This window comes from Anolis sagrei, chromosome Y (assembly GCF_037176765.1).
Source record: "Anolis sagrei isolate rAnoSag1 chromosome Y, rAnoSag1.mat, whole genome shotgun sequence".
Classification (NCBI taxonomy): domain Eukaryota; kingdom Metazoa; phylum Chordata; class Lepidosauria; order Squamata; family Dactyloidae; genus Anolis; species Anolis sagrei.
In genome coordinates, this window is record NC_090035.1 from 79834675 (window position 1) to 79859500 (window position 24826).

Sequence of the window (24826 nt, forward strand, 5' to 3'; positions counted from 1 at the left end):
CAGGAAGCTCCAGTGGTCCGCAGGGTCCAATGGGGAGGCTTCTGCCATCTAGCGGCGATAGCAAATCAGAAAAGAGGGAGGCAGGATGAAAGGACACAAAGGAATCTATGAATGAATGTGAAAAAAATAATGCCATGTGGCCGGCGAGACAAAGGGGAAATCTCAAGTCAGCCTGATCTATTGTGCTTTGGGTGGAATGAATCTACATGTGTAGACTGGGGTGATTGTTTCTTGGTGGAGATAGCTGAGTTAATCAGAGCGAAGGCAAAAGGTTTTTTCGAGGACCTTTTGTTCTTCAGGAGGAAATATGATTAAGATTTCTGCCAAAGGGGCAAGCTGAGGGCTGGGCAATTCCTCCGAGGGCCACCAGCTGCCCAGGCTATTGTTCATGCAAAAGGAAGTTGTGGATAAAAAAAATCCTGGAATGTTTGGGGCTTTGTAATCCCTTTGGTGGAGTTTCTTCATGTATATAGGGGAAACAAAGGGCAGAGGAAAAGGGGAAAGGCTTCTGCCACACAAATAAATCAGAAAACACATTTCATACATCTAAAGTTCATAAAAGGCAAGATTTCATAAGGTTTGTCCATGTGGGGGGAAAGAGTGTCCATAGGGGGTGGCTAAAACGCAAGGGTGTTGCACAAAGGTCCTGGCAGGAGTTCTTGAGGGGCCCAAATGGACCTGGTGTCTCTGGAAACAAGCTTTGCTCCCCGTCCTTGGAAAACTACAGCTCCCGAGAGAAGCAGAGACCCCTAGCTATTCCCAAAGTTTCATGGGGTCCTCATTGTTGTTAAGGCCTTGGCAAATTGACCAAGACTTAACCCCTATTGTGCAGTCTGGTACCTTTGTCCTTTGCAGAACTATAAGTCACCATCTCTTGTTGGGGGGGGGGGGGGAGAGCATGCTCGACGTCATCCGTGGTACAAACTATGTTGAATCAGTTGAGAATTGATGCACCACCCATTGAAAAACTATTGCTAAATATGCTGCAGAAATAAAGTTTTGTGCAGTTTAATACACTTTCCACGTGTTTTTATGATAGAACCAATTAGGAAATGACATTGATAACCCAGAAGGGAAGTGAGACTCATGTTTATATCTTTGCAAATCTGTCCTCTCAAGGATCCCCCAGTGGGTTTCTACGCCTGGGCGGGGATTTGAACCCAAGTCTCCTGGAGAGTTTGCTCAGCGCTCAAACCACGGCTCTCACTTAGCGCTGTTATAAATGCAAATTGCCCTCCCCTATCATACCAGCCCGGAGCTTTTCCCTTTCCACCCAAAATATTGAAAAAGAGAGCAAAGTTTCCAAGGGAGCGAATGCACACACATCTTGGATGCGGAGAGAAGCTTTCCCACTGCAGAAGCCATCGCTGGAGGGCAGGCTTAAAGAGGCCTCTTTGCGCTTGCCTTTGAAGATCCCCCTTTTTCTGAAAGATAGATGGTGGAAGTGGTTCAAAATACCATCCTTGAGGGCTTAGAGAGGCTGGATCTCAGGGCATGGGAAGGAGGCGAAGGAAGGCACACACACACACACACACACGGCAGACATCTGCAATATGGGCAAATATAGGATGTATGTATGTGTGTGTGTGTATGTATATGTATGTATATATATGGAGCCCCCGGTAGTGCAGTGGGTTAAAGCACTGAGCTGCTGAGCTTGTTGATTGAAAGGTTGCAGGTTCGAATCCAGGGAATGGCGTGAGTTGCTGCTGTCAGCCCCAGCTTCTGCCAACCTAGCAGTTCGAAAATATGCAAATGTGAGTAGATCAATAGGAACCGCTCCGGCAGGAAGGTAATGGCGCTCCATGCAGTCATGCAGGCCACATGACCTTGGTGGTAGCCCACAGCACCCAGTATTCCCAGGCGGTCTCCCATCCAAGTACTAACCAGGCTCGACCCTGCTTAGCTTCCGAGATCAGACGGGATTGGGTGTGTTTAGGGTGGTATGGCCATAGGCTTAGCCTACAGCACCCGGTATTCCCAGGTGGTCTCCCATCCAAGTACTAACCAGGCAGGCCCGTAGCCAGGATTTCGTTTCGGGGGGGGGGGGGAATTTTCAGGGGGGGTTTCGGGGGGGGCTGAGTTTCGGGGGGGGCTGAGTCTGAGTGAAAGAGGGTCTAACCTAGCAAACCTTTTGTATCATTACCCCAATACCCCCATACATATGGGATATATTGAGAATGGTGATCAAATCATGATATTAATAAACATAACAGTTTAAATAATGCACCAGTAAGGGCTTTTCGCAAACCACCATGAGAATTTCGGGGGGGGCTGAAGCCCCCCGAGCCCCCCCCCCCCCCCGGCTACATGCCTGTAACCAGGCCTGACCCTGCTTAGCTTCCGAGATCAGACGGGATTGGGCATGTTCAGTGTGGTATGGCCTTAGGCTTAGCCCACAGCACCCGGTATTCCCAGGTGGTCTCCCATCCAAGTATTAACCAGGCTTGACCCTGCTTAGCTTCCGAGATCAGACGGGATTGGGCATGTTCAGGGTGGTATGGCTGTAGGCTTAGCCTACATCACTCGGTATTCTCAGGTGGTCTCCCATCCAAGTACTAACCAGGCCTGACCCTGCTTAGCTTCCAAGATCAGACGGGATTGGGTGTGTTCAGGGTGGTATGGCCGTAGGCTTAGCCTACAGCACCTGGTATTCCCAGGCGGTCTCCCATCCAAGTACTAACCAGGCTTGACCCTGCTTAGCTTCCAAGATCAGACGAGATCGGGTGTGTTCAGGGTGGTATGGCTGTAGGCTTAGCCTACATCACCCGGTATTCCCAGGTGGTCTCCCATCCAAGCACTAACCAGGCCTGACCCTGCTTAGCTTCTGAGATCAGACGAGATTGGATATGTATATGTATGGGATGGGTGTATATGTATTGTGTGTATATGTTTTGGGTGTGTTTAGGGTGGTATAGCTGTAGGCTTCGCCTACATCACCCGGTTTTCCCAGACAATCTCCCATCCAAGTACTAACCAGACTCGACCCTGCTAAGCTTCCAAGATCAGATGAGATCGGGTGTGTTCAGGGTGGTATGGCTGTAGGCTTAGCCTACATCACCCGGTATTCTCAGGTGGTCTCCCATCCAAGTACTAACCAGGCCTGACCCTGGTATGGCTGTAGGATTAGCCCACAGCACCTGGTATTCCCAGGCGGCCTCCCATCCAAGTACTAACCAGGCTCAACCCTGCTTAGCTTCCAAGATCAGACAAGATCGGGTGTGTTCAGGGTGGTATGGCTGTAGGCTTCGCCTACATCACCCGGTTTTCCCAGACAATCTCCCATCCAAGTACTAACCAGACTCGACCCTGCTAAGCTTCCAAGATCAGATGAGATCGGGTGTGTTCAGGGTGGTATGGCTGTAGGCTTAGCCTACATCACCCGGTATTCTCAGGTGGTCTCCCATCCAAGTACTAACCAGGCCTGACCCTGCTTAGCTTCCGAGATCAGATGGGATTGGGCATGTTCAGGGTGGTATGGCCGTAGGCTTAGCCTACAGCACCTGGTATTCCCAGGCTCTCTGGATTTGGCTGTGCTACAACTCCCATCATTCTGGGTTAATTCCCCAATGCTAAACCCCAACAATATTTTACCTTGGCCATGATGAGTCTGTGTGTCAAGTTTAGTCCAGACCCATCATTGGTAGGATTCACATTGCTCTGTGGGTGTGTGGGGACTCCAACTCCCATCATCCCCTATCAGTCCACCCTCCGAAGCCCAACAATTTCTTCAAGTTGGATCATGATGGGTCTGAGTGCCAAGTTTAGTCCAGATCCATCATTGGTGGGATTTGTATTGCTTTGTGGATAGAAGCGGACTACAATTCCCATCATCCTTTGCCATTCTCTCTCTCACACACACACATACACACCCTGCCAGTATTTTACATTGGTCATGATGGATACGTGTGCCAGGCCTATGGGTGGATAGAGGGGGACTACAACTCCCATCATCCTTTGCCATTCTCTCTCTCTCTCTCTCTCTCACACACACACACACACACTGCCAGTATTTTACATTGGTCATGATGGATACGTGTACCAGGTCTATGGGTGCACTACACCTCCCATCATCCCTTAAACCCTCAAGTGTTTGAAGTTAGATGTTGTGTATCACGTTTTGTCTAGATCCCTCAAATGGTTATAGGAGCCATGCTGGAACAGCTACATGCAACTGGAAAATAGGGAATGTCTGCCTATAGGTGCATACTGCATCCGATTAGGTGCCTGCCCTATATAGGAATCTAGTTGCATAAGTTGCTTCAAGAGAGAAGAAATAGCATGCCGTTCTCGTCATTTCTGCAGGGGATTTATGCATGGATTGTTCTGTGCAAAACCTTGCCTCGAATGGCAACGTTATGTACGCAAACTAGTAACGAATTAAAGCGCAGCCGTAAATAATTAATACAGATTGTACTCCAAATGAAGAAAACTGGAGGTTGTGCAGAGAGATGTGTCTGAGGCAGAACACATTGGGCTGGGACTAAGAATAGGATGTAGCCCAGGCATGGGAATTGTGGGAGTTGAAGTCCAAAACATCTGGAAGGCCGAAGTTTGCCCATGCCTGATGGAGATCTATAGGTCCATCCGGCTTCTAATCATTCCTCATTTGACTACAAATCTCTGAATGTCTGGATGACAACTCATATCCCCTGGTCCTGGGAACTAGGGAAGATGCTGGGAGCTGTAGTCTGATGCTTCCTCTTCATCCTGGAAAGAAGTGACAAGTGGAGTGCCATCCGCAGGGTTCTGTCCTGGGCCCGGTCCTGTTCAACATCTTTACTAATGACTTAGATGAAGGGTTAGAAGGCAGGATCATCAAGTTTGCAGACAACACCAAATTGGGAGGGAGAGCCAATACTCCAGAGGACAGGAGCAGGATTCAAAACGATCTTGACAGATTAGAGAGATGATTGGCCAAAACTAACAAAATGAAGTTCAACGGGGACAAATGCAAGAGACTCCACTTTGGCAGGAAAAACGAAATGCAAAGATACAGAATGTGGGACAATGCCTGGCTCGAGAGCAGTACGTGTGAAAAAGATCTTGGAGTCCTCGTGGACAGCAGGTTAAACATGAGCCAACAATGTGATGTGGCGGCAAAAAAAGCCAATGGGATGTTGGCCTGCATCAAGAGGAGCATAGTGTCTAGATCTAAGGAAGTAATGCTCCCCATGCTCTATTCTGCCTTGGTTAGACCACGCCTGGAATATTGTGTCCAATTCTGGGCACCACAATTCAAGAGAGATATTGACAAGCTGGAATGTGTCCAGAGGAGGGCGACTCAAATGATCAAGGGTCTGGAGAACAAGCCCTATGAGGAGCAGCTTAAGGAGCTGGGCATATTTAGCCTGAAGAAGAGAAGGCTGACAGGAGACATGATAGAAAGAGGCTGTTGAGGTCCTGAACCGGTGCTTGGCCGCTGTTACGGTCTGGATGAGGGTGAACAAATTGAAATTGAATCCAGACAAGACAGAGGTACTCCTGGTCAGTCGAAAGGCCGAACAGGGCATAGGGTTACAGCCTGTGTTGGATGGGGTTACACTCCCCCTGAAGGCGCAGGTTCGCAGCTTGGGAGTGACTCTGGACTCATCGCTGAGCCTGGATCCCCAGGTTTCGGCGGTGGTCAGGGGAGCTTTTGCACAATTAAAACTTGTGCGCCAGCTGCGCCCGTACCTTGGGAAGTCTGATTTGGCCACGGTGGTCCACGCTCTGGTTACATCCCATCTAGACTACTGCAATGCTCTCTACATGGGGTTGTCCTTGAAGACTGCTCGGAAGCTTCAAATGGTCCAGCGCTCGGCAGCCAGGTTGCTAAGAGGAGCGGCACTCAAGGAGCATACCACTCCTCTGTTGCGCCAGCTACACTGGCTGCCAATCTGCTACCGGGCACAATTCAAAGTGCTGGCGTTAGCCTATAAAGCCCTAAATGCTTCCGGCCCTACTTACCTCTCCGAACGCATCTCCACCTATGAACCAAGTAGGACATTAAGATCATCTGGGGAGGCCCTGCTCTTGATCCCGCCTGCATCACAGGCAGGGGATCTGCCTGGCGGGGACGAGGGACAGGGCCTTCTTGGTGGTGGCCCCTCGGCTGTGGAATGCCCTACCTGTAGACATCAGACAGGCCCCTTCGCTGTTGGCGTTCCGGAGGAAGGTGAAGACCTGGCTCTTCGAACAAGCGTTTGGCTAAACAGTGCAATTGATTATAGAAATATGGTGCAATCGAACGTAGGAACATGGAACAAAGGATTATGAGAATGGTTTCTGATTTGGTGTTGAGGCGTTATGATAATGATTGTTTATTGATATTGATTGTTATGTATAATGTGTTTTAATTGCCTATGATACTGTCTTGTGATAATTTGTACTATGTAAGCCTCTTTGAGTCGCCTAAGGGCTGAGAAAAGCGGTATAGAAATAAAGTAAATAAATAAATAAATAAATAAATAAATAAATAAATAAAATGATAGCCATGTATAAATATGTATTGTCGAAGGCTTTCATGGCTGGAATCACTAGGTTCTTGTGGGTTTTTTCGGGCTATAGAGCCATGTTCCAGAGGCATTTCTCCTGACGTTTCGCTTGCATCTATGGCAAGCATCCTCAGAGGTAGAGGTCTTCTCTGAGGATGCTTGCCATAGATGCAGGCGAAACGTCAGGAGAAATGCCTCTGGAACATGGCTCTATAGCCCGAAAAAACCCACAAGAACCATGTATAAATATGTGAGAGGAAGCCACAGGGAGGGGGGAGCAAGCTTGTTTTCTGCTTCCCTGAAGACTAGGATGCAATGGAACAATGGCTTCAAACTACAAGAGAGGAGATTCCATCTGAACATGAGGAAGAACTTCCTGACTGTGAGAGCCGTTCAGCAGTGGAACTCCCTGCCCTGGAGTATGGTGGAGGCTCCTTCTTTGGAAGCTTTGAAACAGAGGCTGGATGGCCATCTGTCAGGGGTGATTTGAATGCAATATTCCTGCTTCTTGGCAAAATGGGGTTGGACTGGATGGCCCATGAGGTCTCTTCCAACTCTTTGATTCTATGATCCAGGGAATGTTTCCAAGCTCCCTTTGAGTCCACTGCGCGAAGTGTCATTCCGCCCGGCCTCATGCTGCCACTTCAACCGCTGATGATAGGTTGTGTTGATCGCAAGGGTGTCTTTAGCCAAATGAACCCTTCAGGTTCGTAGCCCGATGGGAAGACAGGCAGGCAATTGCAGAGCCATTAAATGCCGCGCAGGGAGGAGACGGAGCAGAGACTCCGGGAGACTCCGAAAGAAGGCCTGGAAGGAATTCAAGCGGAACTCTGATACGGCATAACCTATAAGGGATATTTTCCCAGATTTTGCAAATTGTTGGAGTTTAGCCTGGGATTGCGTTTCAGGATCAGGGTGCTTTGGATGTGGGAAGTGATGCCAATGAATTTCAAGATGGCAATGGTTTGGTTAGTGATACTGTCGCACCTCAGAGTAGGACCACCTTGCTTAACACACCAAAGAACACACCAGCAGTTGTCTTTGTAGTTTTATTTAAAATCTATATATATATAAATGCTCTGTGCATAATGAGTACCTTAAAAACAAAAGAACCAAAGAATGAAATCACACCAAATTTGGCAACAAAATGTCTCACAACACAAGGAGTGACCATCACTCAAAAATGATGATTTTGTCATTTGGGAGTTGTAGTTGCTGGGATTTATAGTTCACCTACAATCAAAGAGCATTTAGAACCCCACCAGCGATGGAATTGAACCAAAATTGGCACACAGAACTCCCACGAATAACAGAAAATATTAGAAGGGTTTGGTGGGCATTGACCTTGAATTTGGGAGTTGTAATTCACCTACATCCAGAGAGCGCTGTGGACTCAAACAATGATGGATCTGGACCAAATATGGCACAAGTACTCAATATACCCAAATATGAACATAGATGGAGTTTGGGGGAAATAGACCTTGATATTTGGGAGTTGTAGTCACTGGGATTCACAGTTCACCTACAATCAAAGAGCATTCTGTGCATAATGAGTACCTTAAAAACACAAGAACCAATGAACGAAATCACACCAAATTTGGCAACAAAATGTCTCACAACACAAGGAGTGACCATCACTCAAAAATGATGATTTTGTCATTTGGGAGTTGTAGTTGCTGGGATTTATAGTTCACCTACAATCAAAGAGCATTTAGAACCCCACCAGCAATGGAATTGAACCAAGCTTGGCACACAGAACTCCCATATTGGAAGGGTTTGGTGGGCATTGACCTTGAATTTGGGAGTTGTAGTTCACCTACATCCAGAGAGCACTGTGGACTCAAACAATGATGGATCTGGACCAAATATGGCACAAGTACTCAATATACGCAAATATGAACACAGATGGAGTTTGGGGGAAATAGACCTTGACATTTGGGAGTTGTAGTCACTGGGATTCACAGTTCACCTACAATCAAAGAGCACTCTGAACCCCACGAATGACAGAATCGAGGCAAACGTCCCACACAGAATCCCATGACCAACAGAAAATACTTAAGGCCATCCAATCCAACTCTCTTCATCAGGGCAAGAAAACGTAATCAAAGTCCTCCTGACAAAGAGCCATCCAGCCGTAGATATAGACAGACAGACAGACAGACAGAGATAGATAGATAGATGATAGATAGATAGATAGATAGATAGATAGGAATCACACACAGAGAGAAATACTGTAGTATCATAGATTTGAAAGGGACCCTTAAAGAAGGACAGTGATATCTTGCATGTTCCTAGGTGGGCAAACCAGACACTCTCCACATCAGCACTGACAGAAACAGCAAGAAATACTGTTTACCCACAAGCATAAAGAAATTACATCTATTAGAAACCAACACTTTCTCATTACTTTATTTTCCAGATCACCAGGCTGGGCCAGAGCAACACGTGGCAGGGGAGACCTAGTAAAAGATAAAAAGTTCAAAAGCAAAAGTATATTTCAAAAGATCAATCCATAGAATCATAGAATGAAAGAGTTGGAAGAGACCTCGTGGGCCATCCAGTCCAACCCCATCCTGCCAAGAAGCAGGAATATTGCATTCAAATCACCCCTGACAGATGGCCATCCAGCCTCTGTTTAAAAGCTTCCAAAGAAGGAGCCTCCACCACACTCCAGGGCAGAGAGTTCCACTGCTGAACGGCTCTCACAGTCAGGAAGTTCTTCCTCGTGTTCAGATGGAATCTCCTTTCTTGTAGTTTGAAGCCATTGTTCCGCGTCCTAGTCTCCATGGAAGCAGAAAACAAGCTTGCTCCCTCCTCCCTGTGGCTTCCTCTCACATATTTATACATGGCTATCATATCTCCTCTCAGCCTTCTCTTCTTCAGGCTAAACGTGCCCAACTCCTTAAGCCGCTCCTCATAGGGCTTGTTCTCCAGACCCTGGATCATTTTAGTCACCTTCCTCTGGACACATTCCAGCTTGTCAATCTCTCTCTTGAATTGTGGTGCCCAGAACTGGACACAATAGTCCAGGTGAGGTCTAACCAAAGCCTTGGATAGCATAGGGTGAACACATCCCTGTAGTGTTTGTTTGGCTGCCTGTGCCCCTGTTCAGAATATTTCACCTCACTTTCTCTCCCTGAGATAATTGGATTTTGGAAAGTTTGGCTTGTTGTAGAAACAAGGATTGGCAAGAAACCCTAATTAAGACCTCTTTTCCTCATGATAATAACTCTTTCAGGAGTGGATTTCCCTTCAGAGAGATAGATTTCTCTCACTTCGTGTTGTCTCAGCCCCATTCTTCACTATGAGTCATTTGTAAATTGAACATTTGTAATTTAGGAACTGTCTATATATCTCAATGTGCTTTTTTATTTCTTTGGTGCCAGGAGCGACTTGAAAAACTGCAAGTCGCTTCTGGTGTGAGATAATTGGCCGTCTGCAAGAATGTTGCCCAAGGGATGTCCGGATTTTTTGCCATCCTGTGGGAGGTTTCTCTTATGTCAGCACATGAGAAGCTGGAGCTCACAGATGGGAGCTCACCCCACTCCCCGGATTCGAACTGCCAACGTTTCAGTCTGCAGTCCTGCTGGCACAAGGGTTTGATGTAAATAGACAAATGTATATAATGTATATAAATGTATATAATGTATACAAATGTATATGATGTATATAAATGCTATAAACTTCAGCAAAAGTATCAATTCAATTAATCAATACTATAAGTCATTTATAGTATTAATTAATACTATAAGTCATTTGTAAGTTGGACATTTGTAATTCAGGCACTGCCTGAGCGACTTTCCAGGAGCGACTTAAGAAACTGCAAGTCGCTTCTGGTGTACGAGAATTGGCCATCTGCAAGTTGCTTCTGGTGTGAGATAATTGGCCGTCTGCAAGAATGTTGCCCAAGAAATGCCCGGATTTTTTGCCATCCTGTGGGAGGCTTCTCTTATGTCCCCATATGAGAAGCTGGAGCTCACAGAAGGGAGCTCACCCCACTCCCCAGATTCGAACGGCCAACCTTTTGGTCAGCAGTCCTGCTGGCACAAGGGCTTAATGTAAATACACCAATGTCCTGTTGCTATAAATTTCAGCAAAAGTATCAATTCAATTAATCATGGGAATACGCAATTAATTCGTATAGTACACAAGTGTGGGGAACAAATGCAATGGAACTATTGACCATGGTGTGACAAACATAATATTCATGTTTTCCAAATAATTAGTCAGATATTCCAAAAGTCATGTGGAGAAACTTTAACATATCCAAAATAGTCCCATGTGAGTTCAAGATGAGGTAAAAAGCCTTGGGAATACTACAAGGATTCGACAGGACATTTGTGTATTTATTTATTTATTTATTTATTTATTTATTTACTTTGGACATTTGTATCCCGTCCTATCTCAACCTCCGCAGAGGGACTCAGGGCGGCTAACAAACCAGCACCCCATTGTGCCGTCACACCCAAACACTATAAAGTTAAAACTAAGATGTGCTTCTCTCTTTATCTGGGTGAACCGCAGGCGCCTTTCTTAGAAGCTCAAAGTTCTCAGAAACTGAAGCCAGTCCAGATTTGAACATCAACAGAACATTTATTTTTCAAAGTCCTTGACAAACTTGGCACAGCTTGATGAAGTTACAAACACAAACAATCAATTTGGGAAACCATATAGATCAGTGGTTCTCAACCTTCCTAATGCCGCGACCCCTGAATCCAGTCCCTCATGTTGTGGTGACCCCCAACCATAATATTGTTTTCATTGCTACTTCATAACAGTCATTTTACTACTGTTATAAATCATAACGTAAATATCCGATAAGCAGGGTGCATTTTCATTCACTGGGCACAAATACCCAATACACCCAAATGTGAGTGCTAATGGGGTTGGGGGAGGATTGATTTTGTAATCTGGGAGTTGTAGTTGCTGGGATTTATAGTTCACTTATATTCAAAGAGCATTCCGAACTCCACCAGTGATGGATTTGAACCAAACTTGGCTCCCATGACCAGTGGAAAACACTGGAAGTATTTGATGGGCATTGACCTTGAGTTTGGGAGTTTTAATTCACCTATATCCAGACAGCACTGTGGACTCATGCCATAGTGGATCTGGACCAAACTTGGCATGAATACTCAATATGCCCAAATGTGAACACTGGTGGGATCTGGGGAAAATAGATCTTGACATTTGGGAGTTGTAGTTGCTGGGATTTATAGTTCATTACCATCAAAGAATATTCTGAACTCAACCAACGATAGAATTGGCTCAAACTTCCCACATGGAATCCCCATGACCATCAGAAAATACTGTGTTTTCTGATGGTCTTTGGCGACCCCTCTGACACCCCCTTGCGACCCCCTCAGGGGTCCCGACCCCCAGGTTGAGAAACACTGATATAGATGTTCTTTCTTTCCTTTTTCCCTTCAGTTACCGAGTTAACTTTTCCCCAACGGTAGAAAAATCCTGGGATCTTTTACCCTAACCCTGAGCTGTTATTTCAGAAAGAGCAGGTCTTCCCCTATCTAAGCTCAAGATTAGTTTTGGAGATGAAGTAATGGAGCCTTTCTCAATGGCAGAGAAATCCAGAGATATCCCCAGTAGCACTAAGCTACCAGGTCTTTCTCTATCTGAGCTCAGCTCCAGTTTCTAAGGCGAGAGGGTGACTTTAACCTTAAACTCAACCCTCAGTCTCAATCGTACTCACAATGGCTTGTCCGAGCTGCCTAGCTTGGCCACCAGCACATCTGAGACTTTTTCTATACTAAAGAAAGCAGGAGAGCCTTTCCAAAATGGAGATCTCATCCCCAGGAAAAAGGGCGGTCTCTAGACCCAAAGGATACTTTTTAAACCAATAGCTGCAAAAGGCTTGCAGGCTGGCTTCCAGCCTCTGCTAATGTTTGACTATTAGGGTGCTGCTAAGACTGTAGCAAAAGGAAGAGGGGCCGACCAAGGGCAAGATGGATGGATGGCATCCTTGAAGTGACTGGACTGACCTTGAAGGAGCTGGGGGTGGTGACGGCTGACAGGGGGCTCTGGCGTGGGCTGGTCCAGGCGGTCACGAAGAGTCGGAGACGACTGAACGAATGAACAACAACAACAAAGACTGTAGCAACCCTGGGGAATTTTTTTATTATTTATTTATTTCGGTTGCTTTTACCCCGCCCTTCTTACCCCGAAGGGGACTCAGGGCGGCTTACAAAAGCAAGGCACAATTTGATGCCCGCATCACATAACAACAATAAAGACAAAATAACATCAATTAACAGAAAACAGCAATTCTAGCAATAATATCAATTAACAGAAACAACGATTCTTGCAAGGCGAAAACAACCATATAAACCAGTAACAGCAATAAAACCAATACAAACCATTTCTCCTCATTGACGGTCAGCATTTCACAATCTCATAGTTCAAATTCCAATTCCACAATTGTCAGTGCTGTCAGTCCTATCCATCTGGTTGTCCATATCTAGTTGTCAGATTGTCCCACAACCATGTCTTTACCTTCCTCCTGAATTAGAGAAGGGATGTTGATGCCCTAATTTCCCCCGGGAGTGAGTTCCACAGGTGAGGAGCCACCACTGAGAAGGCCCTGCTCCTCGTCCCCACCAACCTCACTTGTGATAGTGGTGGGGTCGAGAGCAGGGCCTCACCAGATGATCTCAGACTCCGGGGTGGGACGTAGAGGGAGATACATTCGAACAGATACACTGGACCGGAACCGTAAAGGGTTTTGTAGGTCAAAACCAGCACCTTGAATTGTGCTCGAAACTGAACCGGCAGCCAGTGGAGCTGACACAGCGAGGGGGGGGGGGGTTGCTCCCTGTATGTCGCTCCTGTGAGCAATCTGGCTGCTGCTCGCTGGACCAGTTGAAGTTTCCGAACAGTCTTCAAGGGCAACCCCACGTAGAGTGCTTTGCAGTAGTCTATTCGGGATGAAACAAGAGCGTGGACCACTGTGGCCAGATCAGACTTCCCAAGGTACGGGAAATGGGATGCTATTTCAAGCAACTAAGGGGCAATGCAAACCAAGCTCCTGGAAGACGGAACACCCATGGTGCCCACAACCAAAACATAAATATACAATTTAAATAACAATATAGCAATAAAATAGTATAAAGACAATCAAATAGTCAACAGTCAACAGTCACTGGTTTTAAGTCATTGTCCAAGGTTTTAAGTCATTGTCAGTCAGTTCCACAAAAGCCCTCACATCAGCAGGTAGACCTAATCTACAAAGGCCTGATCCACTACTCAGGATTTCATTTGTTTCCGAAAGGTCAAGAGGGATGTAGCAGATCTAATTTCACTTGGGAGGGGGTTCCACAGCCGAGGGGCCACCACAGAAAAGGCCCTGTCCCTTGTCCCCACCAAATGCGATTGCGATAATGGGGGGACAACGAGGAGGGTCTCCCGGGATGATCCCAGGGCACTAGGTGGATCGTAGCAGGAGATCCGTTCGGACAAGTAAACTGGGCCAGAACCGTTCAGGGCTTTATAGGCTTTATATTTACATTGTGCTTATAGATATCTGTGTAGTTAGAGAAGCAGAAGGGTTTAACCTATTGTGCCACTGGGAAGCTCCTGTTGCCAATGTGATAAGGTCCATCATGCAGTCCGTCTACTCTTGCAAAGAGTTCATTTTGCTCCAGGTTAGGAAAGATGGAGAATCAAGAGCGAGAAGGCCTATGGCAGCAGGAATTAAAACCGCATGGTGTTAAAGGGATTTGTGTCTCTGTTCTCGGCACACGGCGGGGAAGGAAAGGGAAGAGATAGCGTCCCTGTCAGCACTTTTCATTCTCTTCTTTCTGTCTCTCTCTCCAGCATCTTCTCTCCGCCTTGAGACGTAACAGTCTGGATTCGGCGGATGACTCTTGGGGACATCTGTCAAGACGTATCACGGCGCCATTCGCCCACCGCATGCCATCCCATCCAACCTTATCCTTCTCAGTCTTTGAAGCCGATGTGCAAAACTATAACACCCTCCCACCTTAGTGCATGCCATAAATCACCTGCGATGACTTCGGAAACAATGTGCCACACAGGGAGGAGGAAGCTGAACAGGTGGGCGATTCCAGCAAAGGAAGGAAGCAGCGGATGCTGAGTTGCAACAGGAGAGGTTTGCAAAAGCATCGCCAGGTTAGAAAGCATTGCAATAAAGAAGGAGTAAAATCAGAGTCTGGCAATCAGGACGTCGCTGAAATGCCAACGGATGGGTTTCTATTCCCTTCGGCACATGAATTTCTGCTCGCATTTCTGTGAAATGAACATATTGGAGTGGAAATTATGCTGTGCATTCATTTCTGCAACCAAAATATAGGACTTTTGGGGGCATCTTGTTCAGAGAAGCGTTCCAGATGTCGGAAAAGGAAAAAAGCTTTCCAAATCAGAAAAGGAAAGGCACACTGAGGCAAAGTAACTCTCATACTGAGGCCTACTAACTCACTCAGGCCTTCTCACACTGAGGGCTCTCTCAAACTGACACCTCTTTCACACTGAGGCAAACTAACACTGAGGCCTTTGGGGGGTATCTTGTTCAGAGAAGTGTTCCAGATGTTGGAAAAGGAAATCAGAAAAGGAAAGGCACAATGAGGCGAACTAACACTGAGGCTTTCTCATATTGAGGCCTACTAACTCACTGAGGCCTTCTCACACTGAGGGCTCTCTCAGACTGACATCTCTTTCACACTGAAGCAAACTAACACTGAGACCTTTGGGGGGTATCTTGTTCAGAGAAGCGTTCCAGATGTCGGAAAAGGGAAAAAGCTCTCCAAATCAGAAAAGGAAAGGCACACTGAAGCGAACTAACACTGAGGCTTTCTCATACTGAGGCCTACTAACTCACTGAGGCCTTCTCACACTGAGGGCTCTCTCAAACTGACACCTCTTTCACACTGAGGCAAACTAACACTGAGGCCTTTGGGGGGTATCTTGTTCAGAGAAGCGTTCCAGATGTTGGAAAAGGAAATCAGAAAAGGCAAGGCACACTGAGGCGAACTAACACTGAGGCTTTCTCATACTGAGGCCTACTAACTCACTGAGGCCTTCTCACACTGAGGGCTCTCTCAGATTGACACCTCTTTCACACTGAGGCAAACTAACACTGAGGCCTTTGGGGGGTATCTTGTTCAGAGAAGCGCTCCAGATGTCAGAAAAGGGAAAAAAGCTTTCCAAATCAGAAAAGGAAAGGCACACTGAGGCGAACTAACACTGAGGCTTTCTCATACCGAGGCCTACTAACTCACTGAGGCCTTCTCACACTGAGGACTCTCTCAGACTGACACCTCTTTCACACTGAGGCAAACTAACACTGAGGCCTTTGGGGGGTATCTTGTTCAGAGAAGCGTTCCAGATATCAGAAAAGGAAAAGAGCTTTCCAAATTAGAAAAGGAAAGGCACACTGAGGCGAACTAACACTGAGGCTTTCTCATACTGAGGCCTACTAACTCACTGAGGCCTTCTCACACTGAGGACTCTCTCAGACTGACACCTCTTTCACACTGAGGCAAACTAACACTGAGGCCTTTGGGGGGCATCTTGTTCAGAGAAGCGCTCCAGATGTCAGAAAAGGAAAAAAGCTTTCCAAATCAGAAAAGGAAAGGCACACTGAGGCGAACTAACACTGAGGCTTTCTCATACTGAGGCCTACTAACTCACTGAGGCCTTCTCACACTGAGGGCTCTCTCAAACTGACACCTCTTTCACACTGAGGCAAACTAACACTGAGGCCTTTGGGGGGTATCTTGTTCAGAGAAGCGTTCCAGATATCAGAAAAGGAAAAAAGCTTTCCAAATTAGAAAAGGAAAGGCACACTGAGGCGAACTAACACTGAGGCTTTCTCATACTGAGGCATACTAACTCACTGAGGCCAAATCTTGCCAAACTTACAAAAGAGGAATGTTTCCCAACTTTCAAATAAGAGGCATTTATTTATTTTTTGTGTCAGGAGCAAATTGAGAAATTGCAAGTCGCTTCTGGTGTGAGAGAATTGGCCGTCTGCAAGGACACTGCCCAGGGGACATTGCTCAGATGTTTTGATGTTTTACCATCCTTGTGGGAGGCTTTTCTCATGTCCCCATATGGGGAGCTGGAGCTGACAGAGGGAGCACTTCCGCGCTCTCCCCGGATTCGAACCTCTGACCTGTTGGTGTACAGTCCTGCGGGCACAAGGGTATAACCCATTGTACCACTGCAATAAGGGACCCCTGTCAGTCCTATAAAGATTTCCAAATCTGAGAAAAGGTGAAGCTTTCCAAATCTACCAACCCTATAAAACAGGCATGATCAAACTTGGGCCCTCCAGGTGTTTTGGACTTCAACTTCCATAATTCCTAACAGCCTCAGGCCCTTTCCTTTTCCCACTCAGCCGCTTAAGCTGTAGTTCAATATAAGCACTGATTTGCCTGTAACTTAGTAGCCCTCAGTCTGAGCCCTCAGTGTGAGAAGGCCTCCATGGGAGAAAGGCCTCAATGAGTTAGTAAGCCTCAATATGAGAAGGGTTCAGTGTTAGTTCGCCTCTGTGTGAAAGAGGTGTCAGTCTGAGAGAGCCCTCAGTGTGAGAAGGCCTCAATGAGTTAGTAGGCCCCAGTATGAGAAGGCCTCAGTGTTAGTTTGCCTCTGTGTGAGAGAGGCATCTGAGAGAGCCCTCAGTATGAGAAGGCCTCAGTGGGTTAATAGGCCTCAGTTTAAGAAGGCCTCAGTGTTAGTTCATCTCAGTGTGAGAAAGGCATCAGTCTGAGAGAGCCCTCAGGGTGAGAAGACATCAGTGAGTTAGTAGGCCTCAGTATGAGGCCTCAGTATTAGTTCACCTCAGTGTGAGAGAGGAGTCTGAGATAGCCCTCAGTATGAGAAGGCCTCAGTGGGTTAATAAGCCTCAGTTTGAGAAGGACTCAGTGTTAGTTCGTCTCAGTGTGAGAGAGGCATCAGTCTGAGAGAGCTCTCAGTGTGGGAAGGCCTCAGTGGGAAAAAAGGTCTCAGTAAGTTAAAAGACCTCAGTGTTCGTTCGCCTCAGTGTAAGAGAGGCATCAGTCTGAGAAAGCCCTCAGAGTGAGAAGGCCTCAGTGTGAGAGAGGCATCAGTCTGAGAGAGCCCTCAGTGTGGGAAGGCCTCAGTGGGAGAAAGGCCTCAATGAGTTAGAAGGCCTCAGTGTTTGCTCGCCTCAGTATGAGAGAGGTGTCAGTCTGAGAAAGCCCTCAGTGTGGGAAGGCCTCAGTGGGAGAAAGGTCTCAGTGAGTTAAAAGGCCTCAGTGTTTGTTTGTCTCAGTGTGAGAAAGGCATCAGTCTGAGAGAGCCCTTAGTGTGAGAAAGTCTCAGTGGGAGAAAGGCCTCAGTGAGTTCGTAGGCCTCAGTATGAGAAGACCTGTTTTGAGAAGCTTCTATGTGAGAGAGGCCGCAGGGTGAAAGCCTTTTGTGTAAAGCTAATGTGTGAAGCTCCTGTGTGAAGGCTGCTGTGTGTAAAAAGGTACTGTGTGAAGCTCCTGTGTAAGTTTGGTGTGAGAAGAGGCTCTGTGAGAGCAAAGCATGAGAAAGAAGCCCAGCATGGAAGCAAATAAGGAAGTATAAAGGACTTTATTTGTGTTAGGAAAACCTTGTATTTGTAACTAGTGCAACCATATTATTTTGCTACAAAGAAAAGCCTCCTATGGAAGAGATAGCATTGGTCTGTGTTTTTGTTTGTTTTATCACTTTGCGCTACTGGTGCTCGGTCACGCTGCTGCTAATAATTTACTCTGCTGTGCATTTATGGGGAAGGTCTTTGGTTAATAAGCCCACTCTCTCCAACAGTATCCAACTTTCAAATCAGGGAAATACCATACCATAAGGGACACCTGCTAATCCTATAAAGGACAAGCTTTCCAAATATGAGAAATGGAAAATCCTTCCAAATCTGCCCAGTCTTATAAAAGGACAGGTTTCCCAACTTTCAAACAAGGGGTATTCATGACAGTAAAGGGCACCTGTCAATCCTCACAAAAGACAGGCTTTCCAAATCTGAGAAAAGGACAAACTTTTCTAAATCTGCCAGTGCGTCAAAGGGGCACATTTCCCAACTTTACAATAAGGGATACCATACAAAAGATAAGCTTCCCAAACCTCAAATAAGGGGAGATTCACCTATTTTGTTGGCTTTTGAGCCCAGGACAGAAATGAACCGTCTCCGATCAATAAGTCTTTCACTTCTGACTTGGCAGGGAAAGAGATTGAGGTCAGCCGGGTCAGGCTTTGGGTAAATGTGTAATCCCTTCTCGGTTATTCAATAGCAAACCAAGGGCAGGGCTGCTCCTGGCATATCGATCGACTCCCTTCCATTGTCCAAAAAAAGCAACCTGTGGAACTCCCTGCAACAAGACAACAAGGGAGGAATGAATAGCAAGGCATCTCGAGCACAAATCCCTCCCAAAACAACTTATCGCCATGGCTTGGGTGTTTGTTTACATTATGTAACAACATGTGAAACATTTTCTGTTCCTGGTTTGAAAGTGTTAATTCCTGTTTAGTTGCACGGTCCTTTCCTGTTTAGTTGTGCGGCCCTCTCACACTGAGTTTGCCTCAGTTTGTGTGAGAGAATGTTGACCATTTCTCACACTGAGGCAAACTAACACTGAGGCCTTCTCATGCTGAGGCATACTAACTCACTGAGGCCTTTCTCCCACTGAGGCTTTCTCCCACTGAAGGCCCTCTCAGACTGACACCTCTCTCACACTGAGGCAAACTAACTTTGCTCTACTTGAGCACAAATCCCTCTCAAAAGGAAAGCGAACAAAACCAACTTGTCGCCATGGCTTGGGTGTTTGTTTACATTATGTAACAACATGTGAAAAATTTTCTGTTCCTGGTTTGAAAATGTTATTTCCTGTTTAGTTGCGCGGTCCTTTCCTGTTTAGTTGTGTGGCCCTCTCACACTGAGTTTGCCTCAGTGTGTGTGAGAGAGAGTGTGTGAATGTTGACCATTTCTCACACTGAGGGGAACTAACACTGAGGCGAACTAACACTGAGGCCTTCTCATGCTGAGGCATACTAACTCACTGAGGCCTTTCTCCCACTGAGGCTTTCTCCCACTGAAGGCCCTCTCAGACTGACACCTCTCTCACACTGAGGCAAACTAACTTTGCTCTACTTGAGCACAAATCCCTCTCAAAAAGAAAGCGAACAAAACCAACTTGTCGCCATGGCTTGGGTGTTTGTTTACATTATGTAACAACATGTGAAACATTTTCTGTTCCTGGTTAGAAAGTGTTATTTCCTGTTTAGTTGCACGGTCCTTTCCTGTTTAGTTGTGTGGCCCTCTCACACTGAGTTTGCCTCAGTGTGTGTGAGAGAGTGTGTGTGAATGTTGACCATTTCTCACACTGAGGCGAACTAACACTGAGGCGAACTAACACTGAGGCCTTCTCATGCTGAGGCATACTAACTCACTGAGGCCTTTCTCCCACTGAGGCCTTCTCCCACTGAAGGCCCTCTCAGACTGACGCCTCTCTCACACTGAGGCAAACTAACACTGAGGCCTTCTCATACTGAGGCCTACTAACTCACTGAGGCCTACTAACTCACTGAGGCCTTTCTCCCACTGAGGGCTTCTCCCACTGAAGGCCCTCTCAGACTGACGCCTCTCTCACACTGAGGCAAACTAACTTTGCTCTACTTGAGCACAAATCCCTCTCAAAAAGAAAGCGAACAAAACCAACTTGTCGCCATGGCTTGGGTGTTTGTTTACATTATGTAACAACATGTGAAACATTTTCTGTTCCTGGTTTGAAAGTGGTATTTCCTGTTTAGTTGAGCAACCCTCTCACACTGAGTTTGCCTCAGTGTGTGAGAGAGTGTGAATGTTGGCCATTTCTCACACTGAGGCGAACTAACACTGAGGCCTTCTCCTACTGAGGCCTACTAACTCACTGAGGCCTTTCTCCCACTGAGGCTTTCTCCCACTGAAGGCCCTCTCAGATTGACACCTCTCTCACACTGAGGCAAACTAACTTTGCTCTACTCCAGAAACTTTGTTTTTTGTTTCTGCCAGAAACTATTGGTCGAATTGATTGAGACTCGATGATGAGATCGTCATGGAGTATCTAGAGCCAAATGTGCTGCAGGATGAAGGAAATGACACTGATAACCCAAAAAGAAATATGGTGTTACATCGTGTTAAGACTCTGGGGCCTTCAGTTCGAATCCATGTTTGGATACGGAAATCCATTGGGTGACCTTCAGCGAGTCACACTCTCTCAGCCTCCGAGGAAGGCACACCATTTCTGACCAAATCTTGCCTAGGAAAAATCCCAAAAGTAGACTTGTCCTAGGTTAGATAGCACTTAAAGACACCCACAAACTATAAATCCCAGGTTGCAGGTGTGATAGCTGAAAAAGAAACAAAGTCAAATTCAGAAAGGAGGAGAATTCCAGACAGGAAACAATCAGGGCCAGCTAACAGCTCCCAACAAAGGACCCCCCCCCCCCATGCAGGAAACAGCTAGGCTTTGACACTGCAAGGCCATTCAGTGCTAATCAAGATGTCCAATTGCAACATTCACACCTGCCTTGAGTAGACATGAGTTCTTTCTTCCACCCTAGACATTCCATAGTTATATAAACCTCACTGAATTCCAGACAGGAAGCAATCAGGGCCAGCTTAAACCTCTCAACAAAGGATCCCCCAGGCAGGAAGTAGACAAGCTTTGGAGCTACAAGGCCATTCAGTTCTAATCAAGGTGGCCAATTGCAACATTCACAACTGCCTCAAGCAGACAAGAGTTTTTTCTCCCACCTTGGACATTATTCCACAGATATATAAACCTCATTATCTGGGGAATTCCAGACAGGAAAAAATCAGGGCCAGCTAGCACCTCCCAACAAAGGATCCCCAGGCAGGAAGCAGCCAGGCTTTGAAGCTGCAAGACCATTCAATACTAATCAAGGTGGCCAATTGCAACATTCACACCTGCCTCCAACAGACAAGAGTTCTTTCTCCCATCTTGGACATTATTCCACATAGATATAAACCTCACTGTCTGGGGAATTCCAGACAGGAAACAATCAGGGCCAGCTAACACCTCCCAAAAAAGGATCGCCCAGGCAAGAAGTAGCCAGGTTTTGAAGATGCAAAACCATTCAATGCTAATCAATGGAGCCAATTGCAATATTTACACCTGCCTCAAGCAGATATGAGTGCTTTCATCCACCTTGGACATTATTCCACAGATATATAAACCTCACTGTCTGGGGAATTGCAGACAGGAAACTATCAGGTCCAGCTAACACCTCCCAACAAATGATCCCCCAAGCAGGAAGCAGCCAGGCTTTGAAGCTGCAAGGCCATTCAATACTAATCAAGGTGGCCAATTGCAACATTCACACCTGCCTCAAGCAGACAAGAGTTTTTTCTCCCACCCTGAACATTATTCCACAGATATATAAACCTCACTGTCTGGGGAATTCCAGACAGGAAACAACCAGGTCCAGCTAACACCTCCCAATAAAGGATCCCCCAGGCAAGAAGTAGCCAAGCTTTGAAGCTGCAAGGACATTCAATGCTAATCAATGGAGCCAATTGCAATATTTACACCTGCCTCGAGCAGACATGAGTTCTTTCTCCCATCCTGGACATTATTCCACTGATATATAAACCTCACTGTCTGGGGAATTCCAGACAGGAAACAATCAGGGCCAGCTAACATCTTGCAACAAAGGATCTGCCATGCAAGAAGTAGCCAGGCTTTGAAGCTGCAAAGCCATTCAATGCTAATCAATGTGGCCAACTCCAACATTCACACTTGCCTCCAACAGACAAGAGTTCTTTCTCACACCCACAGGTATATAAACCCCACTTTCCTAGTTTACAACAGACCTCACAACCTCTGATGTGGGCAAAACGTCAGGAGAGAATGCTTCTGGAACATGGCCAGACACCCCAGAAAACTCACAGCAACCCATAAAGGCGATAGTTTATGTCATGCATTGAAGAGTCCAATGGGAAGTAAGGAAGGAGGCACACCTTGGCATGAGACCTTTTTGAACTACAACTCCCAGTGAGTGCCTTATCTACCAAGCCGGCTTGTCATGACTCTCCTTCTTCTGTCTGCAAGGAAATGCAAGTGAAAACTGGGGTGACCTTTCACTTGACCTGGATCAGCCATGCGTGCTGCGTCTAGACAAGGAGAGCTCCATATTTCGGGGAAGCCCTGTTCAACCGCAGCAGACGGTTTCCTCTTTCTGACTGCAAGCCAGCCACAGCTCAAGAGCTAAAGCCCAGGAATAGAAAGGAATATATATATCTAAAACTACAATTCCCAGGGTCTTTTAGTAAAACTCCCAGGGTGTCATAGCGTGAAGCCATGGCAGTTCAATATATATATATGATGTAGTTGGAGCCCGCTTGAACTGCCATGGCTCCACGCTATGACACCCTGAGAGTTTTACCAAAAGAACCTGGGAATTGTAGTTTTCCTAAAGGTGTGTATATACTCAAACAGATGCAGTTTGTGCCCACTTGAACTGCCATAGCTCCATGCTATAAGACTCGAGGAGTTGTCGTTTCACTAAAGGACCCATTGACTTGTACTTTTACTAAAGGACCCTAGGAGTTGTAGTTTTACTAAAGGTGCAGCTATGTATACTCAAATGGATGTAGTTTGGCTCCACTTGAACTGCGAGGCTCCATGCTATGGCACCCTGGGAGCTGTAGTTTTACTAAAGAACCCTGGAAATTGCAGTTTTCCTAAAGGTGCTCCTATATATACTCAAATAGATGCATTGACCCCACTTGAACTTCCATGGTTCTATGCTATGACACCCTGGGAGTTGTAGTTTCACTAAAGGGCCCTGGAAGTTGCAGTTTTCCTAAAGGTGCTGCTATATAAACTCAAATGGATGCAGTTTGGCCCCGCTTGAACTGCCATGGCTCCATGCTATGAAACCCTGGGAGTTGTAGTTTTACTAAAGGGCCCCGGGAGTTGCAGTTTTCCTAAAGGTGCAGATATATATACTCAAATGGATATCATTTGACTCCACTTGAACTGCCATGGCTCTATGCTATGACACCCTGGGAGTTGCAGTTTGCCTAAAGGTTCAGTTATATATACTCAAATAGATGCATTAACCCCACTTGAATTGCCATGGCTCCATGCTATGACACCCTGAGAGTTGTAGTTTCACTAAAGGACCCTGGAATTTGTCATTTTCCTAAAGGTGCAGCTATATATACTCAAATAGATGCATTGACCCCACTTGAACAGCCATGGCTCCATGCTATGACACCATGAGAGTTGTAGTTTCACTAAAGGGCCCTGGAAGTTGTAGTTTTCCTAAAGGTGCTTCTTGAACTGCCATGGCTCCATGCTATGAAACCCAGGGAGTTGTAGTTTTACTAAAGGGCCTTGGAAGTTGTAGTTTTCCGAAAGGTGCTGATATATATATATATATATATATATATATATATATATATATATTGAAATGAATGGAGTTCCACCCTGCTTGAACTGCCATGGCTCCATGATATGACACCCTGAGAGTTGTAGTTTTACTAAATGACCCTGGAAGTTGTAGTTTTCCTAAAGATGCAGTTATACAAATACTCAAATGGATGCAGTTTGACCCCACTTAAACTGCCATGGCTCCATGCTATGAAACCCTGGGAGTTTCAGTTTTACTAAAGGACCCTGGGAATTGTAGTTTTACAAAAGGTGCAGATATACATACTCAAATGGATGTCATTTGACTCCACTTGAACTGTCATGGCTCCATGCTATGATACCCTGGGAATTGTAGTTTTCCTAAAGGTTCAGTTATATATACTCAAATAGATGCATTTTATTTATTTATTTATCGTGTCAGAAGCAAATAGATGCATTGACCCCACTTGAATCACCATGGCTCAATGCTATGAAACCCTGGGAGTTGTAGTTTTACTAAAGGACCCTGGAAGTTGTAGTTTTCCTAAAATGCAGCTATATGTAGTCAAATGGATGGCGTTTGACCCCACTTGAAGTGCCATGGCTCCATGCTATGACACCTGAGAATTGTAGTTTTACGAAAGGACCCTGGGAGTTGCAGTTTTCCTAAAGGTGCAGCTATATATACTCAAATAGATACATTGATCCATTTGAACAGTCATGGTTTCATGCTATGACACCCTGGGAGTTGTAGTTTTCCTAAAGGTGCAGATACATATACTCAAATGGATGTTGTTTGGCTTCACTTGAATTGCCATGGCTCCATGATATGACACCCTGAGAGTTGTAGTTTCACTAAAGGACCCTGAAATTTGTCATTTTCCTAAAGGTGCAGCTATATATACTCAAATAGATGCATTGACCCCACTTGAACTGCCATGGCTCCATGATATGACACCCTGG

General features: G+C 46.0%; 5 non-coding genes and 3 pseudogenes across 5 annotated transcripts; all 8 read right to left on the reverse strand.

The window, feature by feature from the left end:
* Positions 1-1838: 1838 nt before the first annotated feature.
* On the reverse strand, positions 1839-1957 carry LOC137095771 (5S ribosomal RNA). Its single transcript, XR_010908908.1, has one exon. It is a non-coding gene; the product is annotated as a 5S ribosomal RNA (ribosomal RNA).
* Positions 1958-2393: 436 nt separating this feature from the next.
* Positions 2394-2512, reverse strand: LOC137095754 (5S ribosomal RNA; annotated as a pseudogene).
* Positions 2513-2514: 2 nt separating this feature from the next.
* On the reverse strand, positions 2515-2633 carry LOC137095760 (5S ribosomal RNA). The gene has a single exon (XR_010908905.1). It is a non-coding gene; the product is annotated as a 5S ribosomal RNA (ribosomal RNA).
* A 2-nt stretch (positions 2634-2635) lies between these two features.
* LOC137095731 (5S ribosomal RNA) lies at positions 2636-2754 on the reverse strand. Its single transcript, XR_010908892.1, has one exon. It is a non-coding gene; the product is annotated as a 5S ribosomal RNA (ribosomal RNA).
* Positions 2755-2928: 174 nt separating this feature from the next.
* Positions 2929-3047, reverse strand: LOC137095764 (5S ribosomal RNA; annotated as a pseudogene).
* Positions 3048-3128: 81 nt separating this feature from the next.
* On the reverse strand, positions 3129-3247 carry LOC137095769 (5S ribosomal RNA). Its single transcript, XR_010908906.1, has one exon. It is a non-coding gene; the product is annotated as a 5S ribosomal RNA (ribosomal RNA).
* Positions 3248-3249: 2 nt separating this feature from the next.
* LOC137095765 (5S ribosomal RNA) lies at positions 3250-3368 on the reverse strand (annotated as a pseudogene).
* Positions 3369-3370: 2 nt separating this feature from the next.
* On the reverse strand, positions 3371-3489 carry LOC137095770 (5S ribosomal RNA). The gene has a single exon (XR_010908907.1). It is a non-coding gene; the product is annotated as a 5S ribosomal RNA (ribosomal RNA).
* Between the last annotated feature and the right edge of the window lie 21337 nt (positions 3490-24826).